Source organism: Sciurus vulgaris (genome assembly GCF_902686455.1).
Source record: "Sciurus vulgaris genome assembly, chromosome: 2".
Classification (NCBI taxonomy): Eukaryota; Metazoa; Chordata; class Mammalia; order Rodentia; family Sciuridae; genus Sciurus; species Sciurus vulgaris.
In genome coordinates this window covers 129,686,529-129,699,401 of record NC_136462.1, presented here as the reverse complement: position 1 = coordinate 129,699,401, position 12,873 = coordinate 129,686,529, and the positions used below count along the sequence as shown (strand labels likewise).

Here is a 12,873-nt window from a genome sequence, read left to right as displayed (position 1 = left end):
CATTCCTTGCTCCCCTATAAGGTTGGGAATAGTTTAACACAGGTGACATACAGTTGTTTTCCAAAGGGATTTTATGTGTATTAGCTCATTAAAACCAGCCTTATTTCCTTAAAGCTGACTGGTCATTTCTCATTTTATGTGCTGTTCTCAAATACTATAGTCAAAGGTCTTGGTAATATAAAATCTTTCCAATTATGTCCGTTATAAAGAGAAACAAACTTACTGAACTCATACAAATATATATTACTATGAAACTAAGAATACTCACTAATAATTTACAAAACTCTGAAAAGATCAGGTAGGGAGAAAAAGAATACTTTCAATTGTTTTAAGTATAGCTACAAGATTCTATAAGCTGCTCATAGCTTGAGAAATATTTTTTAAATCTTTAAAACAAAACATTAAAGAATCAGCAATGTTTCCAACAAAAACATTTGTAAAATGCTTATGATCATCTTAATACATTAAGTGCCATATAATTGATATTTTAATTGATATTGTTTTATGAAAATATACATGTATTCATTAGGACTCTAGAATTTTTGTTTTTGTTTTGTTTTTGTACACAAAAAAAGAAAGGAAGGAAGGAAGGAAGAAAGGGAGGGAGGGAGGAAGGAAGGAAGGAAGGAAGGGAGGGAGGGAGGAGGGGCCAGGGTTGTGGCTCAGGGGTAGAGTGTTCACCTAGTACATGTGAGGCACTGGGTTCAATCCTCAGCACCACATAAAAATAAATAAAGGTACTGTGTCCATCCACAACTAAAAAAAATATTTAAAAAAGAAAGGAAAGACAATCTTTAGCCAAATGAGTACAATATGATGTTTGGAAATATATATATATTATAGAACAGCTAACTCAAGCTCATTAACATCTGCATTACTTCACAGCTTATCTTTTTATGTGTGTGGTTAAGTACACTTAAAAATCTACTCTCTTACCAATTATCAAGTATATAATACATTGTTATTAGCTATATCACCATGTTGTACAACAGATCTCTTGAACTTTTTCCTCCTCAAGCCAAAAACACTCCCAATTACATGAGAACCAACATCTACTTTCTGCTTCTATTAGTTCAAAGTTTTATATTCCCACATAAAAGTGAGATCTTGAAGCATCTGTCTTTCTGTGTCTAGTTTATTTCAAGAGTCTCCTCTGTGTGGTTGCTCTATTGTACTTGCTGTTGTAAAGGAAAGATGGATTAATTTCAACTTCTTTATCTGGAATAAATACAAAACATTAAGTTTTTAAAAGAGTACCTCCTGTACAGTTAATAGACTGTCTAACATACTGCTAAAGCAGAGCTATAGGACAACTTTTTCTGCAGGGGGCGCTATTTTCAAGGCTTCCAAGCCATGCTTGATATGTTCAAAATCATGAAGGTTTCCACCCTTGAAAATTTAACACAACTTGATGGGCATGGTGGCACACACTTGTAATCTCTGGCTCAGCAATTTAGAGAAGTCCTAAGCAAATTAGTGAGAACTTGCCTCAAAATAAAAAATTAAAAAATAAAAAGAACTGGGGATGTTCCTCAGTGGTTCAGTACCCCTGGGTTCTATCACGAGTACCAGAAAGAAAAAAAAAAGGCATAAAAGAAACTCTTGGAAGCATCAATACTGTCAGCAAAAATTCCATCAAAAATATCAGACTTAAAAAAAATCAGGACTTACTCCATCAGCCCCTTCATGTTGAGGGGGAATAGGGATTGGGTCAGAGATTCTGATGCACATGAGAAGCCAGGGCCAAATGGCATTGGTATACAGAGCCACTAGGTAAAGTCCTGTACATTCCCTGTTCTATGAGACCTATCTGTGGCAAAAACAATCTATGTCATTAATGGTGTGCTGGCATTTCAGAATTGGAAAGCATGCTAGGACCCTGGTGTTGTTTACCAGAGTCTCTTTATAGTGGTTACATTGTTCAAAACAGACCTGGGAGACCTGTAGAGGTGATCCACACAAAGTCATCCCACATGTATCAGAATGACAACCACTGCCATAGTGGGTACTCTGTAACACTTCTTGTTTTAATAGTTCTTTCCCATAGTTCCACATACTAATGGCCACTGCAGTGCCCATGTGTATACCCAGGCATTGCTGCCCATTGCCAATGTCTCTAACAAGGCCCTTCATCTAAAAGGAAAATGGGATCAGGTCCAGGTTTAGTAGTGGTGGTCTTCTGTATTAGGGAAAGAAGGACACCAATTCAGCCCAGTGACACATTCCACCCCAATATCCTATCTCCTGTCATTTTCTGTCTAGGTTATTTCAAGAGTCATCCTCTGTGTGGTTGATGTTCCCTGCCAGGGACAAGAAGAATGCAAAATTCGGATATTGTGTGGAACTGAGTTTGAGTTAAGGCCGTATCTGATTTCTTCTATAGCCACATGACTTGCACTGGGCTTTTTTGCACCTACCAAATATTCATAAACCAACTTCCCACAATGGGAGTCCTACTCAAGGCCCATAAAAAAGGTCAAACCACAGCCCAAATTCTCAATAAGGGAAATCCCCTTACTGATTTATTTCCAGTGTCAACCCTTCAATGACCACCTAGAAATCAGTACACTGAGTTACTGGGTATGTCTCTTTAATCACTAAGCACACAACTTATAGCTCCACCCATTGGCTACTACATACCATTCATGATTCAACCCATATGATATTGGTGGCCAAACTGAATATCTGCAGCAGTCTATCTGGGTGGCTGGTCCACATTGGACTCATCCTAGCAGCAAGTAATTCTCAGGTAGGTTCCTACTTTCTCTTTAACTTGGACAAGGTTCTCTGGGGGTGGTATTTGAATTAATTTTAAAACTAAGGTGTATTTTACAGACCCCAACAGGACCTTTAGTTCTACAAACCAAGGGCGACATAAGTTTCCATCAATGCTGGAGATATGCATGGGATCCATGTAGGTATTTCCTGATGAAAAGAGTGCTGTGACACTGCTAATCTTTTCTGCCTCATGTCTAGATATAATTATTCTGTTCCATACCTTATTAGCCAGGAGGAATAAGAACTCCTTTGGATTCTGCCAAAAGTCAGGTGTTCCCCTCTGGTCTTTGAATCTTTCCTCCCTTTGTCCCTTCCTTCTTTCCCTTCCTCTCTCTCTCTCCCATCCTCCCTTACCTCCTCCTCCCTTCCTTCTGTGCTAGGGATTGAACTCAGGACCTCATGCATGAAAAGCAAGCACTCTACCTCTAAGATACACCCCCAGCTACCCCAAATTTTTAGCACCCAAAACAGGGGATTGACAATGAAAGAAACATAGGCTTTAGGGTTTTGTTTTGCTTTGTTTTGTTTGTGGTACTGGCAGTTTTAACCCAGGGCTTTGTGTATACTGGCAAGCACTCTACCACTGAGCGACATCTTCTACCCTTTTTAAATTTTATTATGTTGGAGGGTCACCCTATGTTGCCTAGGCTATCTTCAAACTTGGGATCCTCCTGCCTTATGTTCTTGAATAGCTGGTATTATAGAAATATGCCGCAGGTGCCTAAATATGCTTCAGGTATTTAATTTAACCAAAAAGTTAAGACTGTGGCATGCCAGTACATTTTCCTTTACCTGCTCTGTGAGTAAACTAATAGAGTGGTAGTGGAAGTCAAGTTCTCAGTCCTCCTCCCAACTGAGCATCTTAGGCATGGTGGCCTGCCCATGAAAAAGACAAACTTATCCTCCCCATCCCCGCTAAGGGCTTGGTGTCCTTGCTGGCTGTTTGAAATTTTGAACCCTCCATAAGGCTGGACAAGCCTGCTGAAGTTTTTTGGAATATCCCTGTACCCTGGGGAAAGTCTGCAAAATCAAGCAGGCAAAAGTACCCCCCACAAAGAACTCTTATAATCATCCTGGTATCTTTCCAGTCAGTTCCTCTTTTCCCCAGCCCATTTCTTTGGAATATTATTCACTATGCAGTTGCTCTGTCCAGGAAAACCCTCAGCTGGAATTGCCCAGAAATGATTTTTCACAAACGGTTTTCCCCCAAACCATCTCAAGAAAGGAATTCTGGATTCCAAATAAAAGCAGCACTGAACACCAAAGTGATTAGTTCAAAGCTGAGTACTACAGTGATCCTTATGATCAGAGAAAGGGCAATATCCCTAATGAGAGAGTCAGGTATGGACTTTATATGAGGATTTAAGAAATTTGGCTTAGGCCCAATGGTAGTTTCTACCTGCTTAGCAATATGGTTATCCTTTCAAGTACAACCTAAGAAAACAGGCATGTTTGTAGTCCCAGATTGGTTTAAAGTATATAGGGCAAAACAGCTGGCTGGATCACAGATAGTCAAAGCAAGTCTCTGTTTCTCAGGCAGAACAAGAAAGAAAGCAGGGGGCAAGTTGGAGGGGGTGTGGTAGTGGCCAGAGAACACTACTTACATGTTACAGTTATACAAACAGTAGAGGGATTGCTGGGGCATACTGTAGTTGTTTTTTCTGTTCTTTTCTTTTTCATTATCTCTTATTCTTCTCTCTTCTTCCGTAACCTCTACACTGTAAAAGAGCATCCTATAATAGTGAAACATTGTTGCATCACATCAAAAGTATGTGCCAGGTTGAGTGACAGTGAGCACACATAATATCTGTGTTAGTCTAGATTTTCTTTGCTGTGGCCAAAATACAAGAACAACTTAAAGGAGGAAAGTTTATCTCAGTTTACTGTTTCTGATGTCTCAGTCATGGCCAGCCACATTTGTTGCTCTGGGCCTGAGATGAGACAGAAACATCATTTGCAAAAGGATGTGGCAGAAGAAAGATGCTCAGTTTGTGGAAGTCAGGAAGCTGAAAGAAAGAGAGTTTGAGGGAGGAAGGGGTCAGGAACTGACACAGTCCAGGCTGTATTCCCAGTGACTCATATCCTCCAGCCATACCCCACCTCCCTACTGTTACCTAGTTACCACACAGTAGGGCATTCAAATTATTAATCCATCAAATGAATTAATCTACAGATAAGGTTACATCTCTCAAAATCCAATCTTCACTATCAGATTTTTTGAACATTGATGCATTTGCCCTGCACATGAGCTTTATGGGGGAACATTTTAATTTCCAAACCATAAAATATCTAATTTTCATATAATTAGGATATCTTTTTGATTCCACTAGTGAGGAAATATGAAAGTTTCTTTTAGTCATATGTTTTACTCTCTCAAGGCAGAGGAGGTTAAAGTGATGTTCATATAGATCTTTGCAGCTGGGCCTAGTCATGCACACCTGTAATCTCAGCAACGTAGGAGGCTGAGGAGGAAGATCACAAGTTCAAGGCCAGCCTCAGAAACTTAGTGAGACCATGTCTCAAAATAAAAATAAAAAGGTCTGAAGATTGTAGCTCAGTGGTAGAATACTCCTGGGTTCAATACCCAGTACCCTCTCCCAAAATATATATATTCCATAGCAGGGTTTAAATTAAATTTACTATGTTGGATCTAATACTGCCTAACTATATCTGGTTAACAGATGAAACTAAATATTTGTATTATATTTCAGCAATGAGACAAAGAAGTTAGGAGTAATAGGAATAGTGGTAGTAGAAGTAGTAGAATAGTAGGAACAGTGCTGCCCTCATTAATACCAGAAACTAAGAGTGCCAGTATCATAATACAGCTTCATTAGAAGAACAAAAGTGATCTATGTGTCATTATCATAAATGAATACTTATGACAATGTTAGTAATTCCTACAAGATGCAAACTATCCTTAAATGTCTGAGAAAAGCAACAAACTGCTTGATATACATAGTGGCAGGAGCTGGTGTGACATTTGGTCTTAGGAAAACTAGACCCCATTCTGATCAATGCTACACTTGCTTTATAATAAAGATAAAATACATAACAAGTCAAGGACAAAATCAGGGTTAAATTTACACAAGTCTTGAATAGTATCCAAAGCCTCACCTAATTCATAAAACCAAACTTTGAGAAAAGTGGACAGTATCTGGTAATGATGCTGGTACAACAGCAGGTGGGTTGTGCCAGGAGAGGGCTGGGGTATTCAGTGTAGGCCAGATGTTGTCATCATCCTTTTCTTTGAGATGGAAATTGCTGTATTCCATGTGAAACAAAGTTCTCCTTTGAATAGCTTTCTCAGCTTCATGTAGAACCCTACCTCTCTGTTGGCAAAGATTTCTCATTTTGGTAGTGGAGGAGCAGAAGGTTGGGGTGACAAGAGGCATAACTGAGGTCCTATATATAATGACTGGAGAGCAGGACAGCCGTGTTATGAGAGAAGAGATTCAAAAGGTGAATTCCACTGCATACCAAATTTTTAAACAATAGATATACTTCCTTGGAAACATGACTACCAGAACCAATAAATATTATAATCTATAAGATTATATCTTTAATCATAAACATCTTAAGAGAAAACTCTAAATTAAAAAAAATACCTTTTGTATGTGTAAAGTGATTGCCCCTGCTACCTAATTAAAATTATTTGGGTAACTTAAGATAAATGTATCCCAAACCAAATTAAAGACACAAATATATCATGTGTATATGTAATAAACACACACACACACACAAAAAAAAAAAAAACACAAGCATGCCATGAAAATTAAACTCATCTAGGAAAACCTGTATAATGACCCTGGAGCAATGATAATGTTTACCTTCTAATGAAATCAATATCTACCAGTAGGGCTGGGGTTATGGCTCAGTGGTAGATGCTTGCTTGCCTAGCACGTGTGAGGCACTGGGTTCAATTCTCAGCACCACATATAAATAAATAAAATAAGGCCCATTAACAACTAAAAAAATATTTTTAAAAAATTTACCAGTAGATGTGAAGCAATTACAATTGCTCCACAAATACAATTCCTCCAACAAATATTTTGGACTTGCTTCTAATAACATTAACATAATTAGAAGATATACTGAGAATTTTAGATGTATGCTTGGCATTAACCAACATGTTCCAATATGACAAATTGTGACATATGTGTAAGTGTGTGTGTGTGTGACTTATTTTCAGTAATACAAACCATTTTATTTCAGTAAAATACAAACCATGTAAGTGACAAAACACAGAGAATGACTAAATTTGAGAATAGAGTTCTGGCAGGCAGATCCTGACACACAAATCCAATGGCTCCTACACTTATTATCTAAAGGGTGGAATATAATACTATCTGGATCAAAAAATAATTAAATTAGAACCAATTATTACAGATGGAAAATTTGACTAACATCTCACATCCTTGGGAAAAAATGACATTAATTTACAAAGAACCCTTTTAAACTGGGTTGCTACTACCTGGAAACGCCCATCATCTATATCTAACTGTAGGATTAAAACAGGGCAATGGAAAACAGGTAATGAAACCACTAATGTTTTGAATGATGAAACTGAGATTTTTTGACTAATTTGTGATGGAATGTTGGTTCACTCCTGGATACAGAAACTATTTAATAAATAAATAAATAATTTTAAGCTCAGTCCTATTCCAATATATAACCATAATCTATAATATTTCCAAGATCTTATATCATAGAACACCTAGTAAACTATATCAGAACAGCTGACGAACTTAGTATAAACAAAACTAATGGCATTGGCGTCGCATGTCCAATAGGTTCCATATATCCACAGGACTCCAAGAAAGATTGGACAATGTTTTAGGAATTCTAGAATTAACCTGTATAAAGCTAGCAATTCTATAAGAAACCTAGTGGTAAAACAACAAACAGGGATGGGGTTGTGGCTCAGTGACAGGGGTTCTGTCAATTCTCAACCACATAGAAATAAATAAATTAATTAATTAATTAATTAATTAATTAAAGGTCCATCAACAACTAAAAAAATATAAAAACAAACAAAAAAAAACCCCACACCATTTAATCCTAAATTTTATTCTAAACCCATAATGGTATGTAATCCTTTTATTACTTTTTTGCAATCCCCAGAGTCTTGCACATGCTAGGCAAGTACTCTCTCACTGAGCTACACTCTAAGTCACAGAAGTTTATATATATATATATATATATATATATATATATATATATATATATATATATATATATGACAACCAGAGAATGAGTTGCTTTATTGAATTCCAGCTTATATAGCATCTTCTACAGAGAAGAGTATATTTTTATAAAGTAACAAGACAAAGAACTTTGGACCTTGAAGCAGAAAAGTGTGGAAAGGCAAATAAACAGCAGATAAATGTTAGTAAGGGATGTTAAGAGTCTTCTGGTAAAATCTCCAGGATAAGGATCTAAAGTTGTCGTCAGTGGTTAACCTTTGTCCTCCTTGGTAAAAATTGTCTACCAGGACTACTTTATATCCTGCTTTTAGGTAAGTAGAAGGAGAACAGAGAACTTTCCTGCATTTTCTTTTTCTTAATTGTATTTAGCTCAATCCTGCATGTTTTGGAGTGGTATATTCTGCCTCTCATCAGAGACAGGAAAAAGAAAAAAGACTTGCAGTACAGAGTCAGGGGATAATCCCCACTTGATACAAGCGGCCATAAAGAAAATATTCCATCCCAGAAGGTACCTTTTGAAAGAAGTCTGAGACTGGAACCCCACTTTACAAAGTAGACTTCAAAGCATCAGAATCAAAATCCATCTTTACCAGAGTCAGTGAATATCTGTCCATAGCAGTGATTCAGGTATCTGACTCGCCAGTGGATCTTGAATCAATAATCCATCAGTGAAGATAAAGTCTTCAAATGTGTATACTTAAGGTCCTGGGTAATGGGTCTAGATTCCCATGATGAATTTGATCCTATACAAATTGTAGCATCAAAACTGAAAGAAAAAATATATTATTCAGTGATATTTCTTAAAACACAATACGTAAGACATTATTTAGGACCACTGGTGATAAATAATAGAGGCCACTGTAATGGAATTGTGCAGTGAGGAATAGAAACATGATTTAATTCAGAATATATCACAGGCAAGTGGGAATTTATATCTAAGAAGCAGAGGAGGTAATCAATGTATGGAAAATCAATAAGAAGAAACATCAAGAGTAAGACAGTTACCAGCTAAACTCATGTAAAGAATAGTTGAAGACAGGGTGATAAGACATCATCTGGGGAATGATGGAGGGATAAGAAAACTGATAACATACTGAAGGTGATTAGTAATAAAGGGTGGGAAGGAGGTTTCTCACTAACCTAATGAAAGTTCTTTGCTAAAACTATATTTTACAAAGAAATACACAATGGACCAGGGAGAAGATTCAGATGTCTGACTAGAGGTTTGTGTGTGTAGCTCAGTAGTACAGTGCATGCTTAGCATAAAGAAGACCCTGAATTCAATCACCAGCACCATAAAAAAGCCTAAGTAAATTTTGGTCAAGCACAGAATTCGTCACCCTTTCTGTATACATCACACTCCCTTTTCTTTCAAGCTTATTCTGCCACCCTAATGTTAGTGTCCAATTGACTGGTTTTCCCAGTTTTTCTCTCCTTTTGGTTTTATTAAATCTTCAAAAAATATAGCAGACTTTTATCTCTTGCATCACACATGCACTGTAAGCCAGTTGGTATTACAAATTCCAAATTTATGAAGTCCCCAATTTTTTGTTTATTATGTGGAATTTAATGTAATATGCATGTGTGTTTTACTGGGGATCAAACCCAGGGCATCAAACCTGCTAAACACAGTCTACTACTGAGTTATGCCCTGGAAGTTAACTTTTTAAACCAAAGAATAATGGAATTATAAAATATTTAAGAGACTAATTCCAAAAACATAAAACTCCTGTGACAAATTTAGGGATGATAGTCAACTAGTTCCAGAGTTATATACATATGTGATATGCATACTTACACATACCTTTTTCAGCCATTCTGATTTTTTAAAGAGAAATATGTGCTGTTACAAACTCAAATAATTCAAAAATTTGGAAATGAAAATGTACCACAGCCTTCTGATTATTGTAATCATACGTTGCGACATCTGCATTTTGGTTTCTTTCTAAACAAATTTACACTTAAGAATTGCCTTGATGAGTGGGCGTGACGGTGCACACCTGCAATCTCAGCAACTAGGGAGGTTGAGGCAGGTATAGGACCCCCCAAAAAGGAGACCCCAACTCTATCCCTTGGATCAACGGCAACCCCAATCAACCACAGGAGGCGTCACTTGATGCAAACCGCAAGAGGTGTTTATTCCAGCGCGCTGGGACCCAACTCGTGACTCACGCAGGAGTCCAGGAGTCGAGTCCCTAGCAGAAAATCTTACAAGTTTATAAAGGCAGAAAAGCACGCATAGGGAGGGGTCACACATGAAAGGGAGAAAAAGTGGAAAAAAGGAAAAAAAAAAAAAAAGGGGGGGGAACAAAGCTGCTGGGAAATTCCAAAGGGGGTCTGAGTTGGCTGATAACATATAACGTGTCTCACAATGTTTTACAACAGGGCGTAGATTCTGGCCAATAGTTTCTGGTAATCCTACTGTTTGAGCACTATCTGGCCCAATTTACTCTTACTCTCTGTTTGGGGCTGTTTCTTGGAACAGCTTTAGGGGCTTTGTTCCCATTACTGGGAGGGAGACCTTAGGGAGTTGAGACAATGGGAGGGAGACCTTAGGGAGTTGAGATAAAACAGCTTAAAAAAATGTCCATTCTTTCACAGGAATGCTGCAAGTTCAAGACTAGCCTCAGCAATTTAGCAAGACCCTCAGCAACTTTGTGAGACCCTGTCTCAAATAAATAAAAAGGACTGGAGAAGCAAATTAATCATAAAGCTCCTCTGGGTAAAATTCTCAGTGCCAAAAGAAAAAAGAAATGCGGAAGGAGAGAGGGGGGGGGAGGGAAGGAAGGGGGGGGGAGGGATGGAAGGAGGGAGGGAGAGAGGGAGAGAGGAAGGAAGGAAGGAAATAAATTGATGAGAGCTGCAGGTGTAGCTTCATGGTAGATCATTTGTCACTTAGTGTGTGAGTGCCTGGATTCAATACCCAATATGATCAAAAAGAAAAAATGCTTTCATGTTTGTTTCGTTGTGTTGTCTGTATTATTATATAGACTATATAACTGAAATAGAATTAAATCACATAGCAGCAGTGTCTTTTAAGAATGTAGTATGTGTCAAGTTTTGAAACAAATTTATGACGATTCTGTTTCTGTCAAAGTAGGACTATAATTAAAGAAAGGAAAACTTCCTTTTGACATACTCCCTACCCCACCCCCGTCAATGATTCAATTCTTTCTGGATTAAGTATTTCTCAAAAGGATATATGTTTTATCGTATATATTATGCTGTCTTAATTATTTAAAACTCCTACTCTTGGACCATCCTGAGAAGATGAATTTAAGAAAATCATATATATATACATATATAATCATATATAAATAAACATAAAAGTTTTGTTTTGTTTTGTTTCTGGCCAGCGGAACCTGTTTTGAAAACGCCTACTACTGAGGTTTGTTCCAGTTCAGCACCCACCAAGCCTGTGAGGCGTTTGGCACAGCCCAGTTTTCAGAGCTGCGGTCGCCTGGAGAGCCGCCAACAGGAAATAACGCCATCGTTCTGCGCAGCGTCTTGGCCTCGGCGCACTCTAGGAAGGTGACGTAGCGATTGCAGATAATGGTGGCCGCAGAGGTCGAACTTCCTTGGGTTTTCACAGCTGGGCGGGGCGTGGATGACGTCACTCCCTATTTTGTGTTTCCGTGGTTGTCCGAGAGCTTGACGTTTTATTTATATTTTTGTCTTGTTCTTTCGTTTTCATGTTTAGGGTTTTGCTTTTTAAAACATGAATTTGCATGTGTTCTCTTACTAATGTACATTATGTAATACAGGTTTAAAGCTACAAATGTTTGGCTTGTGATTCTACCAGTCGAGCGCATTTCTAAACAGATTATCTCTAATGACAGAGACCAGAAACAAGAACTTTTTTTGGAGCACATTTCCAGAGTGCCGCATGTTTCATCTGAAAGGATCATATGGGCTTTGCTTAACATATCAGTATAGAGCTGTTTGTTTTGGTTTCTGGTGTGTGTGTAATTTAAAAAATATTCACTGATATTGTTGAAGCCTGGGTAAAGCTGATTGGAATAGGTAAAAAGATCATTAACAACAATCTTCCTGTGGAGGAGAGAGATTAGGCTCAATTCAGAATACAGGATAGGCAAGGAGGAATTTACAGCAGGTGAAAGGTCAGTGGATAGAAAATTACTAAGTGGTAAGGATGTCAGATATCATCTCTTGAGGGTGGAGGATGAGAAACCTACTCAGATATCCAGAGTGGGAGTGTCTGCAGATTGGACCTAGGAAGAGTTTCCAGATCCCTGACTAAAATTTGATTAAACATAGAATCTTTATCAATGTGAAGATTATTTTTGCTGTTTTATATGTTGGGCTGGAGGATCAAACACAGAGCCTTTTGCATGCTAGGCAAGCACTCTAACCACCAGCCCAGGAATTCAAGTTTTATTGCAATGTTCCATGTCCCCATCTGCTTTCCAAGGAACACAAAACACATTTTACATGAATTCTATATTTACATATTCATCTTTTTAGGAAATATTTTTAGATGTTGATAGATCTATATTTTATTCATTTATTTATATGCGATGCTGAGGAACCAACTCAGTGCCTCACAAATACGAGGCAAGCACTTTACCACTGAGCCACAACCCTGCCCTCTGTTCATCTTTTGAACATATGTATTTTCTCTTTTGATTTTTTACCTCAGCATATAAGAAAGAGTAGAATTTAGAAGTCAAAATTCCCTGAATATGGTCCTTCAACAGAATTTCCTCCACAGGTTTTGCTGTCCCTTTCACCAGACACGGAAGTTACTTTATCTTATTTAAATAGAAATGTTAAGTATCTGTAGCATCTACCTCTTTACCCTCCATTTACAGGTATGCTCTATTTAGTCTATTCCCTTCTCTACCTGTTATACGCACTTTTAAAGCTT

At 37.8% G+C, this 12,873-nt stretch overlaps 1 long non-coding RNA gene across 2 annotated transcripts in view; it reads left to right on the top strand.

The window, feature by feature from the left end:
* The window catches only part of LOC306650518, a 95,988-nt gene that overhangs the window by 51,833 nt on the left and 31,282 nt on the right, over positions 1 to 12,873 (top strand). For both annotated transcript variants that reach the window (XR_013760944.1, XR_013760945.1), the window contains exon 2: positions 11,342 to 11,516. This is a non-coding gene — a long non-coding RNA (uncharacterized lncRNA). The remainder of the gene's footprint in view (positions 1 to 11,341; positions 11,517 to 12,873) is intronic.